The sequence below is a fragment of the Lissotriton helveticus genome, chromosome 10 (genome assembly GCF_964261635.1).
Source record: "Lissotriton helveticus chromosome 10, aLisHel1.1, whole genome shotgun sequence".
NCBI lineage: Eukaryota > Metazoa > Chordata > Amphibia > Caudata > Salamandridae > Lissotriton > Lissotriton helveticus.
Window position 1 is genome coordinate 368,542,836 of NC_136071.1, and position 18,442 is coordinate 368,561,277.

Sequence of the window (18,442 nt, forward strand, 5' to 3'; positions counted from 1 at the left end):
CTTGTGGTGGGATCTCTGCACTTGTGATGGGATCTCTGCACTTGTGATGGGATCTCTGTATTCATGGTGGGATGTCTGCACTTGTGATGGGATCTCTGCACTTGTGGTGGGATCTCTGCACATGTGGTGGATCTCTATACTCATGGTAGGATCTCTGCACTTGTGATGGGATCTATGCACTTATGGTGGAATCTTTGCACTTGTGATGGGATCTCTGCACTTGTGATAGGATCTCTGCATTCATGGTGGGATCTCTGCATGTGTGGTGAGATATCTGCACTGATGCTGGGATCTTTGCACTTGTGGTGGGATCTCTGCACTTGTGATAGGATCTCTGCATTCATGGTGGGATCTCTGCACGTTTGGTGGGATCTCTGCACTTATGATGGGATCTCTGCTAATGTGATGGGATCTCTGCACTCATGGTGGGATCTCTGCACTTGAGATAGGATCTCTGTACTCATGATGGGATCTCTGCACTTGTGGTGGGATCTCTGCACTCATAGTGGGATCTCTCTACTTGTGATGGGATCTCTGCACTTATGGTGGGATCCTTGCACTTGTGATGGGATCTCTGCACTCATGGTAGGATCTGTGCATTCATGGTGGGATCTCTACACTTGTAGTGGTATCTTTGCACTCATAGTGGGATCTCTGCATTTGTGATGGGATCTCTGCACTCATGGTAGGATCACTGCACTTGTGGTGGGATCTCTGCACTCATAGTGAGATCTCTCTACTTTTGATGGTATCTCTGCACTCATGGTGGGATCCCTGCACTTGTGATAGGATCTCCGTACTCATGGTGGGATCTCTGCACTTTTGATGGGATCTCTGCACTCATGGTGGGATCTCTGCACTTGTGATGGGATCTCTGCACTTGTGGTGGGATCTTTATACTTGTGATGGGATCTCTGCTTTTGTGATGGGATCTCTGCACTCATGGTGGGATCACTGCACTTGTGGTGGGATCTATGCACTCATAGTGAGATATCTCTACTTTTGATGGGATCTCTGCACTCATGGTGGGATCCCTGCACTTGTGATGGGATCTCTGCACTCATGATGGGATCTCTGCACTCATGGTGGGATCTGTGTACTCATAGTAGAATCTCTCTACTTGTGATGGGATCTCTGCACTTGTGGTGGGATCTCTGCACTTATGGTGGGTTCTTTGCACTTATGGTGGGATCTCTATACTCATAGTGGGATCTCTCTACTTGTGATGAGATCTCTACATTTGTGATGGGATCTCTGCACTTGTGATGGGATATCTGCACTCATGTTGGGATCTGTGTACTCATAGTGGGATCTCTCTACTTATGATGGGATCTCTGTACTTGTGGTGGGATCTCTGTACTCATGGTGGGATCTCTGTACTCATAGTGGGATCTCTGCACTCATGGTGGGATCTCTGCACTTGTGGTGGGATTTCTGCTGTCATAGTGGGATCTCTCTACTTATGGTGGGATCTCTGCACTTGTGATGGGATCTCTGCTCCTATGGAGGGATCTCTGCACTTGTAATGGGATCTCTGCACTTGTGGTGGGATCTCTGCACTTGTGGTGGGATCTCTGCACTCATGGTGGGATATCTGCACTCGTGATGGGATCTCTGCACTTGTGGTAGGATCTCTGTACTCATGGTGGGATCTTTGTACTTGTGATTGTGTATCTGCACTCATGGTGGGATCTCTGCACTCATAGTGGGATCTCTCTATTTGTGATGGGATATCTGCACTTGTGGTGGGATCTCTGCACTTGTGATGGGATTTCTGCACTCATGGTAGGATCTCTGCACTTGTGATGGGAACTCTGTACTTGTGGTGGGATCTCTGCACTTGTGATGGGATCTCTGCACTGGTGTTGGGATCTTTGCATTCATGGTGGGATCTCTGCACTTGTGGTGGGATCTCTGCACTTGTGACGGGATCTATGCACATGTGGTGGGATCTATGCACTCATGGTGGGATCTCTGCACTTGTGGTGGGATCTCTGCACTCATAGTGGGATCTCTGCACTTGTGACGGGATATGTGCACATGTGGTGGGATCTATGCACTCATGGTGGGATCTCTGCACTTGTGGTGGGATCTTTGCACTTATGGTGGGATCCTGCACTTGTGATAGGATCACTGCACTTATGGTGGGATCTCTGCACTTATGATGGGATCTCTTCACTTGTGGTGGGATCTCTGTACTTGTGGTGGGATCTCTGCACTTGTGGTGGGATCTCTGCACTTATGGTGGGATCTCTGCACTTGTGATGGGATCTCTGCACTTGTGGTGGGATCTCTATACTTGTGATGGGATCTCTGCTTTTGTGATGGGATCTCTGCATTCATGGTGGGATCACTGCACTTGTGGTGGGATCTATGCACTCATAGTTAAATCTCTCTACTTTTGATGGGATCTCTGCACTCATGGTGGGATCCCTGCACTTGTGATGGGATCTCTGCACTCATGACGGGATCTCTGTACTCATGGTGGGATCTGTGTACTCATAGTAGAATCTCTCTACTTGTGATGGGATCTCTGCACTTGTGGTGGGATCTCTGCACTTATGGTGGGTTCTCTGCACTTATGGTGGGATCTCTATACTCATAGTGGGATCTCTCTACTTGTGATGAGATTTCTACATTTGTGATGGGATCTCTGCACTTGTGATGGGATATCTGCACTCATGTTGGGATCTGTGTACTCATAGTGGGATCTCTCTACTTATGATGGGATCTCTGTACTTGTGGTGGGATCTCTGTACTCATGGTGGGATCTCTGTACTCATAGTGGGATCTCTGCACTCATGGTGGGATCTGTGCACTTGTGGTGGGATTTCTGCTCTCATAGTGGGATCTCTCTACTTATGGTGGGATCTCTACACTTGTGGTGATATCTCTGCACTCATAGTGGGATCTCTCTACTTGTGATGGGATCTTTGTACTTGTGGTGGGATCTCTGCACATGTGATGGGATCTCTGCACTCATGGTGGGATCTCTGCATTTGAGATAGGATCTCTGTACTCATGATGGGATCTCTGCACTTGTGGTGGGATCTCTGCACTCATAGTAGGATCTCTCTACTTGTGATGGGATCTCTGCACTTATGATGGGATCCTTGCACTTGTGATGGGATCTGTGCACTCATGGTGGGATCTGTGCATTCATGGTGGGATCTCTACACTTGTGGTGGTATCTCTGCACTCATAGTGGGATCTCTCTACTTGTGATGGGATCTTTGTACTTGTGGTGGGATCTCTGCACTTGTGATGGGATCTCTGCACTTGTGATGGGATCTCTGTATTCATGGTGGGATGTCTGCACTTGTGATGGGATCTCTGCACTTGTGGTGGGATCTCTGCACATGTGGTGGATCTCTATACTCATGGTAGGATCTCTGCACTTGTGATGGGATCTATGCACTTATGGTGGAATCTTTGCACTTGTGATGGGATCTCTGCACTTGTGATAGGATCTCTGCATTCATGGTGGGATCTCTGCATGTGTGGTGAGATATCTGCACTGATGCTGGGATCTTTGCACTTGTGGTGGGATCTCTGCACTTGTGATAGGATCTCTGCATTCATGGTGGGATCTCTGCACGTTTGGTGGGATCTCTGCACTTATGATGGGATCTCTGCTAATGTGATGGGATCTCTGCACTCATGGTGGGATCTCTGCACTTGAGATAGGATCTCTGTACTCATGATGGGATCTCTGCACTTGTGGTGGGATCTCTGCACTCATAGTGGGATCTCTCTACTTGTGATGGGATCTCTGCACTTATGGTGGGATCCTTGCACTTGTGATGGGATCTCTGCACTCATGGTAGGATCTGTGCATTCATGGTGGGATCTCTACACTTGTAGTGGTATCTTTGCACTCATAGTGGGATCTCTGCATTTGTGATGGGATCTCTGCACTCATGGTAGGATCACTGCACTTGTGGTGGGATCTCTGCACTCATAGTGAGATCTCTCTACTTTTGATGGTATCTCTGCACTCATGGTGGGATCCCTGCACTTGTGATAGGATCTCCGTACTCATGGTGGGATCTCTGCACTTTTGATGGGATCTCTGCACTCATGGTGGGATCTCTGCACTTGTGATGGGATCTCTGCACTTGTGGTGGGATCTTTATACTTGTGATGGGATCTCTGCTTTTGTGATGGGATCTCTGCACTCATGGTGGGATCACTGCACTTGTGGTGGGATCTATGCACTCATAGTGAGATATCTCTACTTTTGATGGGATCTCTGCACTCATGGTGGGATCCCTGCACTTGTGATGGGATCTCTGCACTCATGATGGGATCTCTGCACTCATGGTGGGATCTGTGTACTCATAGTAGAATCTCTCTACTTGTGATGGGATCTCTGCACTTGTGGTGGGATCTCTGCACTTATGGTGGGTTCTTTGCACTTATGGTGGGATCTCTATACTCATAGTGGGATCTCTCTACTTGTGATGAGATCTCTACATTTGTGATGGGATCTCTGCACTTGTGATGGGATATCTGCACTCATGTTGGGATCTGTGTACTCATAGTGGGATCTCTCTACTTATGATGGGATCTCTGTACTTGTGGTGGGATCTCTGTACTCATGGTGGGATCTCTGTACTCATAGTGGGATCTCTGCACTCATGGTGGGATCTCTGCACTTGTGGTGGGATTTCTGCTGTCATAGTGGGATCTCTCTACTTATGGTGGGATCTCTGCACTTGTGATGGGATCTCTGCTCCTATGGAGGGATCTCTGCACTTGTAATGGGATCTCTGCACTTGTGGTGGAATCTCTGCACTTGTGGTGGGATCTCTGCACTCATGGTGGGATATCTGCACTCGTGATGGGATCTCTGCACTTGTGGTAGGATCTCTGTACTCATGGTGGGATCTTTGTACTTGTGATTGTGTATCTGCACTCATGGTGGGATCTCTGCACTCATAGTGGGATCTCTCTATTTGTGATGGGATATCTGCACTTGTGGTGGGATCTCTGCACTTGTGATGGGATTTCTGCACTCATGGTAGGATCTCTGCACTTGTGATGGGAACTCTGTACTTGTGGTGGGATCTCTGCACTTGTGATGGGATCTCTGCACTGGTGTTGGGATCTTTGCATTCATGGTGGGATCTCTGCACTTGTGGTGGGATCTCTGCACTTGTGACGGGATCTATGCACATGTGGTGGGATCTATGCACTCATGGTGGGATCTCTGCACTTGTGGTGGGATCTCTGCACTCATAGTGGGATCTCTGCACTTGTGACGGGATATGTGCACATGTGGTGGGATCTATGCACTCATGGTGGGATCTCTGCACTTGTGGTGGGATCTTTGCACTTATGGTGGGATCCTGCACTTGTGATAGGATCACTGCACTTATGGTGGGATCTCTGCACTTATGATGGGATCTCTTCACTTGTGGTGGGATCTCTGTACTTGTGGTGGGATCTCTGCACTTGTGGTGGGATCTCTGCACTTATGGTGGGATCTCTGCACTTGTGATGGGATCTCTGCACTTGTGGTGGGATCTCTATACTTGTGATGGGATCTCTGCTTTTGTGATGGGATCTCTGCATTCATGGTGGGATCACTGCACTTGTGGTGGGATCTATGCACTCATAGTTAAATCTCTCTACTTTTGATGGGATCTCTGCACTCATGGTGGGATCCCTGCACTTGTGATGGGATCTCTGCACTCATGACGGGATCTCTGTACTCATGGTGGGATCTGTGTACTCATAGTAGAATCTCTCTACTTGTGATGGGATCTCTGCACTTGTGGTGGGATCTCTGCACTTATGGTGGGTTCTCTGCACTTATGGTGGGATCTCTATACTCATAGTGGGATCTCTCTACTTGTGATGAGATTTCTACATTTGTGATGGGATCTCTGCACTTGTGATGGGATATCTGCACTCATGTTGGGATCTGTGTACTCATAGTGGGATCTCTCTACTTATGATGGGATCTCTGTACTTGTGGTGGGATCTCTGTACTCATGGTGGGATCTCTGTACTCATAGTGGGATCTCTGCACTCATGGTGGGATCTGTGCACTTGTGGTGGGATTTCTGCTCTCATAGTGGGATCTCTCTACTTATGGTGGGATCTCTGCACTTGTGATGGGATATCTGCACTTGTGGTGGGATCTCTGCACTTGTGATGGGATTTCTGCACTCATGGTAGGATCTCTGCTCTTGTGATGGGATCTCTGTACTTGTGGTGGGATCTCTGCACTTGTGATGGGATCTCTGCACTGATGTTGGGATCTTTGCATTCATGATGGGATCTCTGCACTCATGGTGGGATCTCTGCACTTGTGATGGGATCTCTGCACATGTGGTGGGATCTATGCACTCATGGTGGGATCTCTGCACTTGTGGTGGGATCTCTGCACTCAAAGTGGGATCTCTTCACTTGTGGTGGGATCTCTGTACTTGTGGTGGGATTGCTGCACATGTGGTGGGATCTCTATACTCATGGTGGGATCTCTGCACTTGTGATGGGATATATGCACTTATGGTGGAATCTTTGCACTTGTGATGGGATCTCTGCACTTATGGTGGGATCTTTGCACTTGTGATGGGATCTCTGCACTTGTGATAGGATCTCTGCATTCATGGTGGGATCTCTGCATGTGTGGTGAGATCTCTGCACTGATGCTGGGATCTTTGCACTTGTGGTGGGATCTCTGCACTTGTGATAGGATCTCTGCATTCATGGTGGGATCTCTGCACATTTGGTGGGATCTCTGCACTTATGATGGGATCTCCACACTTGTGATGGGATGTCTGCACCTGTGATGGGATTTCTGCACTCATGGTAGGATCTCTGCACTTGTGGTAGGATCTCTGCACTTGTGATGGGATCTCTGCACACATGGTGGGATCTATGCACTTATGGTGGGATCTCTGCACTTGTGGTGGGATCTCTGCACTCATAGTGGGATCTCTTCACTTGTGGTGGGATCTCTGCACTTGTGGTGGGATCTCTGCACATGTGGTGGGATCTCTATACTCATGGTGGGATCTCTGCACTTGTGATGGGATCTCTGCACTTATGGTGGGATCTTTGCACTTGTGATGGGATCTCTGCACTTGTGATAGGATCGCTGCATTCATGGTGGGATCTCTGCATGTGTGGTGAGATCTCTGCACTGATGCTGGGATCTTTGCACTTGTGGTGGGATCTCTTCACTTGTGATAGGGTCTCTGCATTCATGGTGGGATCTCTGCACGTTTGGTGGGATCTCTGCACTTATGATGGGATCTCTGCACATGTGATGGGATCTCTGCACTCATGGTGTGATCTCTGCACTTGAGATAGGATCTCTGTACTCATGATGGGATCTCTGCACTTGTGGTGGGATCTCTGCACTCATAGTGGGATCTCTCTACTTGTGATGGGATCTATGCACTTATGGTGGGATCCTTGCACTTGTGATGGGATCTCCGCACTCATGGTGGGATCTTTGCATTCATGGTGGGATCTCTACGCTTGTGGTGGTATCTCTGCACTCATAGTGGGATCTCTCTACTTGTGATGGGATCTTTGTACTTGTGGTGGGATCTTTGCACATGTGATGGGATCCATGCACTCATGGTGGGATCTCTGCACTTGAGATAGGATCATTGTACTCATGATGGGATCTCTGCACTTGTGGTGGGATCTCTGCACTCATAGTGGGATCTCTCTACTTGTGATGGGATCTCTGCACTGATGGTGGGATCCTTGCACTTGTGATGGGATCTCTGCACTCATGGTGGGATCTGTGCATTCATGGTGGGATCTCTACACTTGTGGTGGTATCTCTGCAATCATAGTGGGATCTCTCTACTTGTGATGGGATCTTTGTACTTGTGGTGGGATCTCTGCACTTGTGATGGGATCTCTGCACTTGTGATGGGATCTCTGTATTCATGGTGGGATGTCTGCACTTGTGATGGGATCTCTGTACTCATGGTGGGCTCCTTCTACTTGTGATGGGATCGCTGCACTCATGGTGGGATCTCTGCACTTGTGATGGGATCCCTGCACTCATGGTGGGATCTCTGCACTTGTGATGGGATCTCTGCACTTGTGATGGGATCTCTGCACTTGTGATGGGATCTCTGCACTCAAGGTAGGATCTGTGTATTCATAGTGGAATCTCTCTACTTGTGATAGGATCTCTGCACTTGTGGTGGGATCTCTGCACTTATGGTGGGTTCTCTGCACTTATGGTAGGATCTCTATACTCATAGTGGGATCTCTCTACTTGTGATGAGATATCTACATTTGTGGTGGGATCTCTGCACTTGTGATGGGATCTCTGCACTCATGTTGGGATCTGTGTACTCATAGTGGGATCTCTCTACTTATGATGGGATCTCTGTACTTGTGATGGGATCTTTGTACTCATGGTGGGATCTCTGTACTCATAGTGGGATCTCTGCACTCATGGTGGGATCTCTGCACTTGTGGTGGGATTTCTGCTCTCATAGTGGGATCTCTCTACTTATGGTGGGATCTCTGCACTTGTGATGGGATCTCTGCTCCTATGGAGGGATCTCCACACTTGTGATGGGATCTCTGCACTTGTGGTGGGATCTCTGCACTTGTGGTGGGATCTCTGCACTCATGGTGGGATATCTGCACTCATGATGGGATCTCTGCACTTGTGGTAGGATCTTTGCACTCATGGTGGGATCTTTGTACTTGTGATGGTATATCTGCACTCATGGTGGGATCTCTGCACTCATAGTGGGATCTCTCTACTTGTGATGGGATCTCTGCATTTTGGGTTGGATCTCTGCACTTGTGATGGGATCTCTGTACTTGTGGTGGGATCTCTGCACTTGTGATGGGATCTCTGCACTTGTGGTGGGATCTCTGAACTTATGGTGGGTTCTCTGCACTTATGGTGGGATCTCTATACTCATAGTGGGATCTCTCTACTTGTGATGAGATCTCTACATTTGTGGTAGGATCTCTGTACTTGTGATGGGATATCTGCACTCATGTTGGGATCTGTGTATTCATAGTGGGATCTCTACTTATGATGGGATCTCTGTACTTGTGGTGGGATCTCTGTACTCATGGTGGGATCTCTGTACTCATAGTGGGATCTCTGCACTCATGGTGGGATCTCTGCACTTGTGGTGGGATTTCTGCTCTCATAGTGGGATCTCTCTACTTATGGTGGGATCTCTGCACTTGTGATGGGATCTCTGCTCCTTAGGAGGGATCTCTGCACTTGTGATGGGATCTCTGCACTTGTGGTGGGATCTCTGCACTTGTGGTGGGATCTCTGCACTCATGGTGGGATATCTGCACTCATGATGGGATCTCTGCACTTGTGGTAGGATCTCTGCACTCATGGTGGGATCTTTGTACTTGTGATGGTGTATCTGCACTCATGGTGGGATCTCTGCACTCATAGTGGGATCTCTCTACTTGTGATGGGATATCTGCACTTGTGGTGGGATGTCTGCACTTGTGATGGGATTTCTGCACTCATGGTAGGATCTCTGCACTTGTGGTAGGATCTCTGCACTTGTGATGGGATCTCTGCACACGTGATGGGATCTATGCACTTATGGTGGGATCTCTGCACTTGTGGTGGGATCTCTGCACTCATAGTGGGATCTCTTCACTTGTGGTGGGATCTCTGCACTTGTGGTGGGATCTCTGCACATGTGGTGGGATCTCTATACTCATGGTGGGATCTCTGCACATGTGATGGGATCTCTGCACTCATGGTGGGATCTCTGCACTTGAGATAGGATCTTTGCACTCATAGTGGGATATCTCTACTTGTGATGGGATCTTTGCACTTATGGTGGTATCCTTGCACTTGTGATGGGATCTCTGCACTCATGGTGGGATCTGTGCATTCATGGTGGGATCTCTACACTTGTGGTGGTATCTCTGCACTCATAGTGGGATCTCTCTACTTGTGATGGGATCTTTGTACTTGTGGTAGGATCTCTGCACATGTGATGGGATCTCTGCACTCATGGTGGGATCTCTGCACTTGAGATAGGATCTCTGTACTCATGATGGGATCTCTACACTTGTGGTGGTATCTCTGCACTCATAGTGGGATCTCTCTACTTGTGATGGGATCTTTGTACTTGTGGTGGGATCTCTGCACTTGTGATGGGATCTCTGCACTTGTGATGGGATCTCTGCACTCATGATGGGATCTCTGCACTCAAGGTAGGATCTGTGTACTCATAGTGGAATATCTCTACTTGTGATGGGATCTCTGCACTTGTGGTGGGATCTCTGAACTTATGGTGGGTTCTCTGCACTTATGGTGGGATCTCTATACTCATAGTGGGATCTCTCTACTTGTGATGAGATCTCTACATTTGTGGTGGGATCTCTGTACTTGTGATGGGATATCTGCACTCATGTTGGGATCTGTGTATTCATAGTGGGATCTCTACTTATGATGGGATCTCTGTACTTGTGGTGGGATCTCTGTACTCATGGTGGGATCTCTGTACTCATAGTGGGATCTCTGCACTCATGGTGGGATCTCTGCACTTGTGGTGGGATTTCTGCTCTCATAGTGGGATCTCTCTACTTATGGTGGGATCTCTGCACTTGTGATGGGATCTCTGCTCCTTAGGAGGGATCTCTGCACTTGTGATGGGATCTCTGCACTTGTTGTGGGAACTCTGCACTCATGGTAGGATATCTGCACTCGTGATGGGATCTCTGCACTTGTGGTAGGATCTCTGCACTCATGGTGGGATCTTTGTACTTGTGATGGTGTATCTGCACTCATGGTGGGATCTCTGCACTCATAGTGGGATCTCTCTACTTGTGATGGTATATTTGCACTTGTGATGGGATGTCTGCACCTGTGATGGGATTTCTGCACTCATGGTAGGATCTCTGCACTTGTGGTAGGATCTCTGCACTTGTGATGGGATCTCTGCACACATGGTGGGATCTATGCACTTATGGTGGGATCTCTGCACTTGTGGTGGGATCTCTGCACTCATAGTGGGATCTCTTCCCTTGTGGTGGGATCTCTGCACTTGTGGTGGGATCTCTGCACATGTGGTGGGATCTCTATACTCATGGTGGGATCTCTGCACTTATGATGGGATCTCTGCACTTATGGTGGGATCTTTGCACTTGTGATGGGATCTCTGCACTTGTGATAGGATCGCTGCATTCATGGTGGGATCTCTGCATGTGTGGTGAGATCTCTGCACTGATGCTGGGATCTTTGCACTTGTGGTGGGATCTCTTCACTTGTGATAGGGTCTCTGCATTCATGGTGGGATCTCTGCACGTTTGGTGGGATCTCTGCACTTATGATGGGATCTCTGCAAATGTGATGGGATCTCGGCACTCATGGTGTGATCTCTGCACTTGAGATAGGATCTCTGTACTCATGATGGGATCTCTGCACTTGTGGTGGGATCTCTGCACTCATAGTGGGATCTCTCTACTTGTGATGGGATCTATGCACTTATGGTGGGATCCTTGCACTTGTGATGGGATCTCTGCACTCATGGTGGGATCTGTGCATTCATGGTGGGATCTCTACGCTTGTGGTGGTATCTCTGCACTCATAGTGGGATCTCTCTACTTGTGATGGGATCTTTGTACTTGTGGTGGGATCTCTGCACATGTGATGGGATCTCTGCACTCATGGTGGGATCTCTGCACTTGAGATAGGATTATTGTACTCATGATGGGATCTCTGCACTTGTGGTGGGATCTCTGCACTCATAGTGGGATCTCTCTACTTGTGATGGGATCTCTGCACTGATGGTGGGATCCTTGCACTTGTGATGGGATCTCTGCACTCATGGTGGGATCTGTGCATTCATGGTGGGATCTCTACACTTGTGGTGGTATCTCTGCAATCATAGTGGGATCTCTCTACTTGTGATGGGATCTTTGTACTTGTGGTGGGATCTCTGCACTTGTGATGGGATCTCTGCACTTGTGATGGGATCTCTGTATTCATGGTGGGATGTCTGCACTTGTGATGGGATCTCTGTACTCATGGTGGGCTCCTTCTACTTGTGATGGGATCGCTGCACTCATGGTGGGATCTCTGCACTTGTGATGGGATCCCTGCACTCATGGTGGGATCTCTGCACTTGTGATGGGATCTCTGCACTTGTGATGGGATCTCTGCACTCAAGGTAGGATCTGTGTATTCATAGTGGAATCTCTCTACTTGTGATGGGATCTCTGCACTTGTGGTGGGATCTCTGCACTTATGGTGGGTTCTCTGCACTTATGGTGGGATCTCTATACTCATAGTGGGATCTCTCTACTTGTGATGAGATATCTACATTTGTGGTGGGATCTCTGCACTTGTGATGGGATCTCTGCACTCATGTTGGGATCTGTGTACTCATAGTGGGATCTCTCTACTTATGATGGGATCTCTGTACTTGTGATGGGATCTTTGTACTCATGGTGGGATCTCTGTACTCATAGTGGGATCTCTGCACTCATGGTGGGATCTCTGCACTTGTGGTGGGATTTCTGCTCTCATAGTGGGATCTCTCTACTTATGGTGGGATCTCTGCACTTGTGATGGGATCTCTGCTCCTATGGAGGGATCTCCACACTTGTGATGGGATCTCTGCACTTGTGGTGGGATCTCTGCACTTGTGGTGGGATCTCTGCACTCATGGTGGGATATCTGCACTCGTGATGGGATCTCTGCACTTGTGGTAGGATCTCTGCACTCATGGTGGGATCTTTGTACTTGTGATGGTGTATCTGCACTCATGGTGGGATCTCTGCACTCATAGTGGGATCTCTCTACTTGTGATGGGATATCTGCACTTGTGGTGGGATGTCTGCACTTGTGATGGGATTTCTGTACTCATGGTAGGATCTCTGCACTTGTGGTAGGATCTCTGCACTTGTGATGGGATCTCTGCACATGTGGTGGGATCTATGCACTTATGGTGGGATCTCTGCACTTGTGGTGGGATCTCTGCACTCATAGTGGGATCTCTTCACTTGTGGTGGGATCTCTGCACTTGTGGTGGGATCTCTGCACATGTGGTGGGATCTCTATACTCATGGTGGGATCTCTACACTTGTGATGGGATCTCTGCACTTATGGTGGGATCTTTGCACTTGTGATGGGATCTCTGCACTTGTGATAGGATCTCTGCATTCATGGTGGGATCTCTGCATGTGTGGTGAGATCTCTGCACTGATGCTGGGATCTTTGCACTTGTGGTGGGATCTTTGCACTTGTGATAGGGTCTCTGCATTCATGATGGGATCTCTGCACATTTGGTGGGATCTCTGCACTTATGATGGGATCTCTGCACATGTGATGGGATCTCTGCACTCATGGTGTGATCTCTGCACTTGAGATAGGATCTCTGTACTCATGATGGAATCTCTGCACTTGTGGTGGGATCTCTGCACTCATAGTGGGATCTCTCTACTTGTGATGGGATCTATGCACTTATGGTGGGATCCTTGCACTTGTGATGGGATCTCTGCACTCATGGTGGGATCTGTGCATTCATGGTGGGATCTCTACACTTGTGGTGATATCTCTGCACTCATAGTGGGATCTCTCTACTTGTGATGGGATCTTTGTACTTGTGGTGGGATCTCTGCACATGTGATGGGATCTCTGCACTCATGGTGGGATCTCTGCATTTGAGATAGGATCTCTGTACTCATGATGGGATCTCTGCACTTGTGGTGGGATCTCTGCACTCATAGTAGGATCTCTCTACTTGTGATGGGATCTCTGCACTTATGATGGGATCCTTGCACTTGTGATGGGATCTGTGCACTCATGGTGGGATCTGTGCATTCATGGTGGGATCTCTACACTTGTGGTGGTATCTCTGCACTCATAGTGGGATCTCTCTACTTGTGATGGGATCTTTGTACTTGTGGTGGGATCTCTGCACTTGTGATGGGATCTCTGCACTTGTGATGGGATCTCTGTATTCATGGTGGGATGTCTGCACTTGTGATGGGATCTCTGCACTTGTGGTGGGATCTCTGCACATGTGGTGGATCTCTATACTCATGGTAGGATCTCTGCACTTGTGATGGGATCTATGCACTTATGGTGGAATCTTTGCACTTGTGATGGGATCTCTGCACTTGTGATAGGATCTCTGCATTCATGGTGGGATCTCTGCATGTGTGGTGAGATATCTGCACTGATGCTGGGATCTTTGCACTTGTGGTGGGATCTCTGCACTTGTGATAGGATCTCTGCATTCATGGTGGGATCTCTGCACGTTTGGTGGGATCTCTGCACTTATGATGGGATCTCTGCTAATGTGATGGGATCTCTGCACTCATGGTGGGATCTCTGCACTTGAGATAGGATCTCTGTACTCATGATGGGATCTCTGCACTTGTGGTGGGATCTCTGCACTCATAGTGGGATCTCTCTACTTGTGATGGGATCTCTGCACTTATGGTGGGATCCTTGCACTTGTGATGGGATCTCTGCACTCATGGTAGGATCTGTGCATTCATGGTGGGATCTCTACACTTGTAGTGGTATCTTTGCACTCATAGTGGGATCTCTGCATTTGTGATGGGATCTCTGCACTCATGGTAGGATCACTGCACTTGTGGTGGGATCTCTGCACTCATAGTGAGATCTCTCTACTTTTGATGGTATCTCTGCACTCATGGTGGGATCCCTGCACTTGTGATAGGATCTCCGTACTCATGGTGGGATCTCTGCACTTTTGATGGGATCTCTGCACTCATGGTGGGATCTCTGCACTTGTGATGGGATCTCTGCACTTGTGGTGGGATCTTTATACTTGTGATGGGATCTCTGCTTTTGTGATGGGATCTCTGCACTCATGGTGGGATCACTGCACTTGTGGTGGGATCTATGCACTCATAGTGAGATATCTCTACTTTTGATGGGATCTCTGCACTCATGGTGGGATCCCTGCACTTGTGATGGGATCTCTGCACTCATGATGGGATCTCTGCACTCATGGTGGGATCTGTGTACTCATAGTAGAATCTCTCTACTTGTGATGGGATCTCTGCACTTGTGGTGGGATCTCTGCACTTATGGTGGGTTCTTTGCACTTATGGTGGGATCTCTATACTCATAGTGGGATCTCTCTACTTGTGATGAGATCTCTACATTTGTGATGGGATCTCTGCACTTGTGATGGGATATCTGCACTCATGTTGGGATCTGTGTACTCATAGTGGGATCTCTCTACTTATGATGGGATCTCTGTACTTGTGGTGGGATCTCTGTACTCATGGTGGGATCTCTGTACTCATAGTGGGATCTCTGCACTCATGGTGGGATCTCTGCACTTGTGGTGGGATTTCTGCTGTCATAGTGGGATCTCTCTACTTATGGTGGGATCTCTGCACTTGTGATGGGATCTCTGCTCCTATGGAGGGATCTCTGCACTTGTAATGGGATCTCTGCACTTGTGGTGGGATCTCTGCACTTGTGGTGGGATCTCTGCACTCATGGTGGGATATCTGCACTCGTGATGGGATCTCTGCACTTGTGGTAGGATCTCTGTACTCATGGTGGGATCTTTGTACTTGTGATTGTGTATCTGCACTCATGGTGGGATCTCTGCACTCATAGTGGGATCTCTCTATTTGTGATGGGATATCTGCACTTGTGGTGGGATCTCTGCACTTGTGATGGGATTTCTGCACTCATGGTAGGATCTCTGCACTTGTGATGGGAACTCTGTACTTGTGGTGGGATCTCTGCACTTGTGATGGGATCTCTGCACTGGTGTTGGGATCTTTGCATTCATGGTGGGATCTCTGCACTTGTGGTGGGATCTCTGCACTTGTGACGGGATCTATGCACATGTGGTGGGATCTATGCACTCATGGTGGGATCTCTGCACTTGTGGTGGGATCTCTGCACTCATAGTGGGATCTCTGCACTTGTGACGGGATATGTGCACATGTGGTGGGATCTATGCACTCATGGTGGGATCTCTGCACTTGTGGTGGGATCTTTGCACTTATGGTGGGATCCTGCACTTGTGATAGGATCACTGCACTTATGGTGGGATCTCTGCACTTATGATGGGATCTCTTCACTTGTGGTGGGATCTCTGTACTTGTGGTGGGATCTCTGCACTTGTGGTGGGATCTCTGCACTTATGGTGGGATCTCTGCACTTGTGATGGGATCTCTGCACTTGTGGTGGGATCTCTATACTTGTGATGGGATCTCTGCTTTTGTGATGGGATCTCTGCATTCATGGTGGGATCACTGCACTTGTGGTGGGATCTATGCACTCATAGTTAAATCTCTCTACTTTTGATGGGATCTCTGCACTCATGGTGGGATCCCTGCACTTGTGATGGGATCTCTGCACTCATGACGGGATCTCTGTACTCATGGTGGGATCTGTGTACTCATAGTAGAATCTCTCTACTTGTGATGGGATCTCTGCACTTGTGGTGGGATCTCTGCACTTATGGTGGGTTCTCTGCACTTATGGTGGGATCTCTATACTCATAGTGGGATCTCTCTACTTGTGATGAGATTTCTACATTTGTGATGGGATCTCTGCACTTGTGATGGGATATCTGCACTCATGTTGGGATCTGTGTACTCATAGTGGGATCTCTCTACTTATGATGGGATCTCTGTACTTGTGGTGGGATCTCTGTACTCATGGTGGGATCTCTGTACTCATAGTGGGATCTCTGCACTCATGGTGGGATCTGTGCACTTGTGGTGGGATTTCTGCTCTCATAGTGGGATCTCTCTACTTATGGTGGGATCTCTGCACTTGTGATGGGATATCTGCACTTGTGGTGGGATCTCTGCACTTGTGATGGGATTTCTGCACTCATGGTAGGATCTCTGCTCTTGTGATGGGATCTCTGTACTTGTGGTGGGATCTCTGCACTTGTGATGGGATCTCTGCACTGATGTTGGGATCTTTGCATTCATGATGGGATCTCTGCACTCATGGTGGGATCTCTGCACTTGTGATGGGATCTCTGCACATGTGGTGGGATCTATGCACTCATGGTGGGATCTCTGCACTTGTGGTGGGATCTCTGCACTCAAAGTGGGATCTCTTCACTTGTGGTGGGATCTCTGTACTTGTGGTGGGATTGCTGCACATGTGGTGGGATCTCTATACTCATGGTGGGATCTCTGCACTTGTGATGGGATATATGCACTTATGGTGGAATCTTTGCACTTGTGATGGGATCTCTGCACTTATGGTGGGATCTTTGCACTTGTGATGGGATCTCTGCACTTGTGATAGGATCTCTGCATTCATGGTGGGATCTCTGCATGTGTGGTGAGATCTCTGCACTGATGCTGGGATCTTTGCACTTGTGGTGGGATCTCTGCACTTGTGATAGGATCTCTGCATTCATGGTGGGATCTCTGCACATTTGGTGGGATCTCTGCACTTATGATGGGATCTCCACACTTGTGATGGGATGTCTGCACCTGTGATGGGATTTCTGCACTCATGGTAGGATCTCTGCACTTGTGGTAGGATCTCTGCACTTGTGATGGGATCTCTGCACACATGGTGGGATCTATGCACTTATGGTGGGATCTCTGCACTTGTGGTGGGATCTCTGCACTCATAGTGGGATCTCTTCACTTGTGGTGGGATCTCTGCACTTGTGGTGGGATCTCTGCACATGTGGTGGGATCTCTATACTCATGGTGGGATCTCTGCACTTGTGATGGGATCTCTGCACTTATGGTGGGATCTTTGCACTTGTGATGGGATCTCTGCACTTGTGATAGGATCGCTGCATTCATGGTGGGATCTCTGCATGTGTGGTGAGATCTCTGCACTGATGCTGGGATCTTTGCACTTGTGGTGGGATCTCTTCACTTGTGATAGGGTCTCTGCATTCATGGTGGGATCTCTGCACGTTTGGTGGGATCTCTGCACTTATGATGGGATCTCTGCACATGTGATGGGATCTCTGCACTCATGGTGTGATCTCTGCACTTGAGATAGGATCTCTGTACTCATGATGGGATCTCTGCACTTGTGGTGGGATCTCTGCACTCATAGTGGGATCTCTCTACTTGTGATGGGATCTATGCACTTATGGTGGGATCCTTGCACTTGTGATGGGATCTCCGCACTCATGGTGGGATCTTTGCATTCATGGTGGGATCTCTACGCTTGTGGTGGTATCTCTGCACTCATAGTGGGATCTCTCTACTTGTGATGGGATCTTTGTACTTGTGGTGGGATCTTTGCACATGTGATGGGATCCATGCACTCATGGTGGGATCTCTGCACTTGAGATAGGATCATTGTACTCATGATGGGATCTCTGCACTTGTGGTGGGATCTCTGCACTCATAGTGGGATCTCTCTACTTGTGATGGGATCTCTGCACTGATGGTGGGATCCTTGCACTTGTGATGGGATCTCTGCACTCATGGTGGGATCTGTGCATTCATGGTGGGA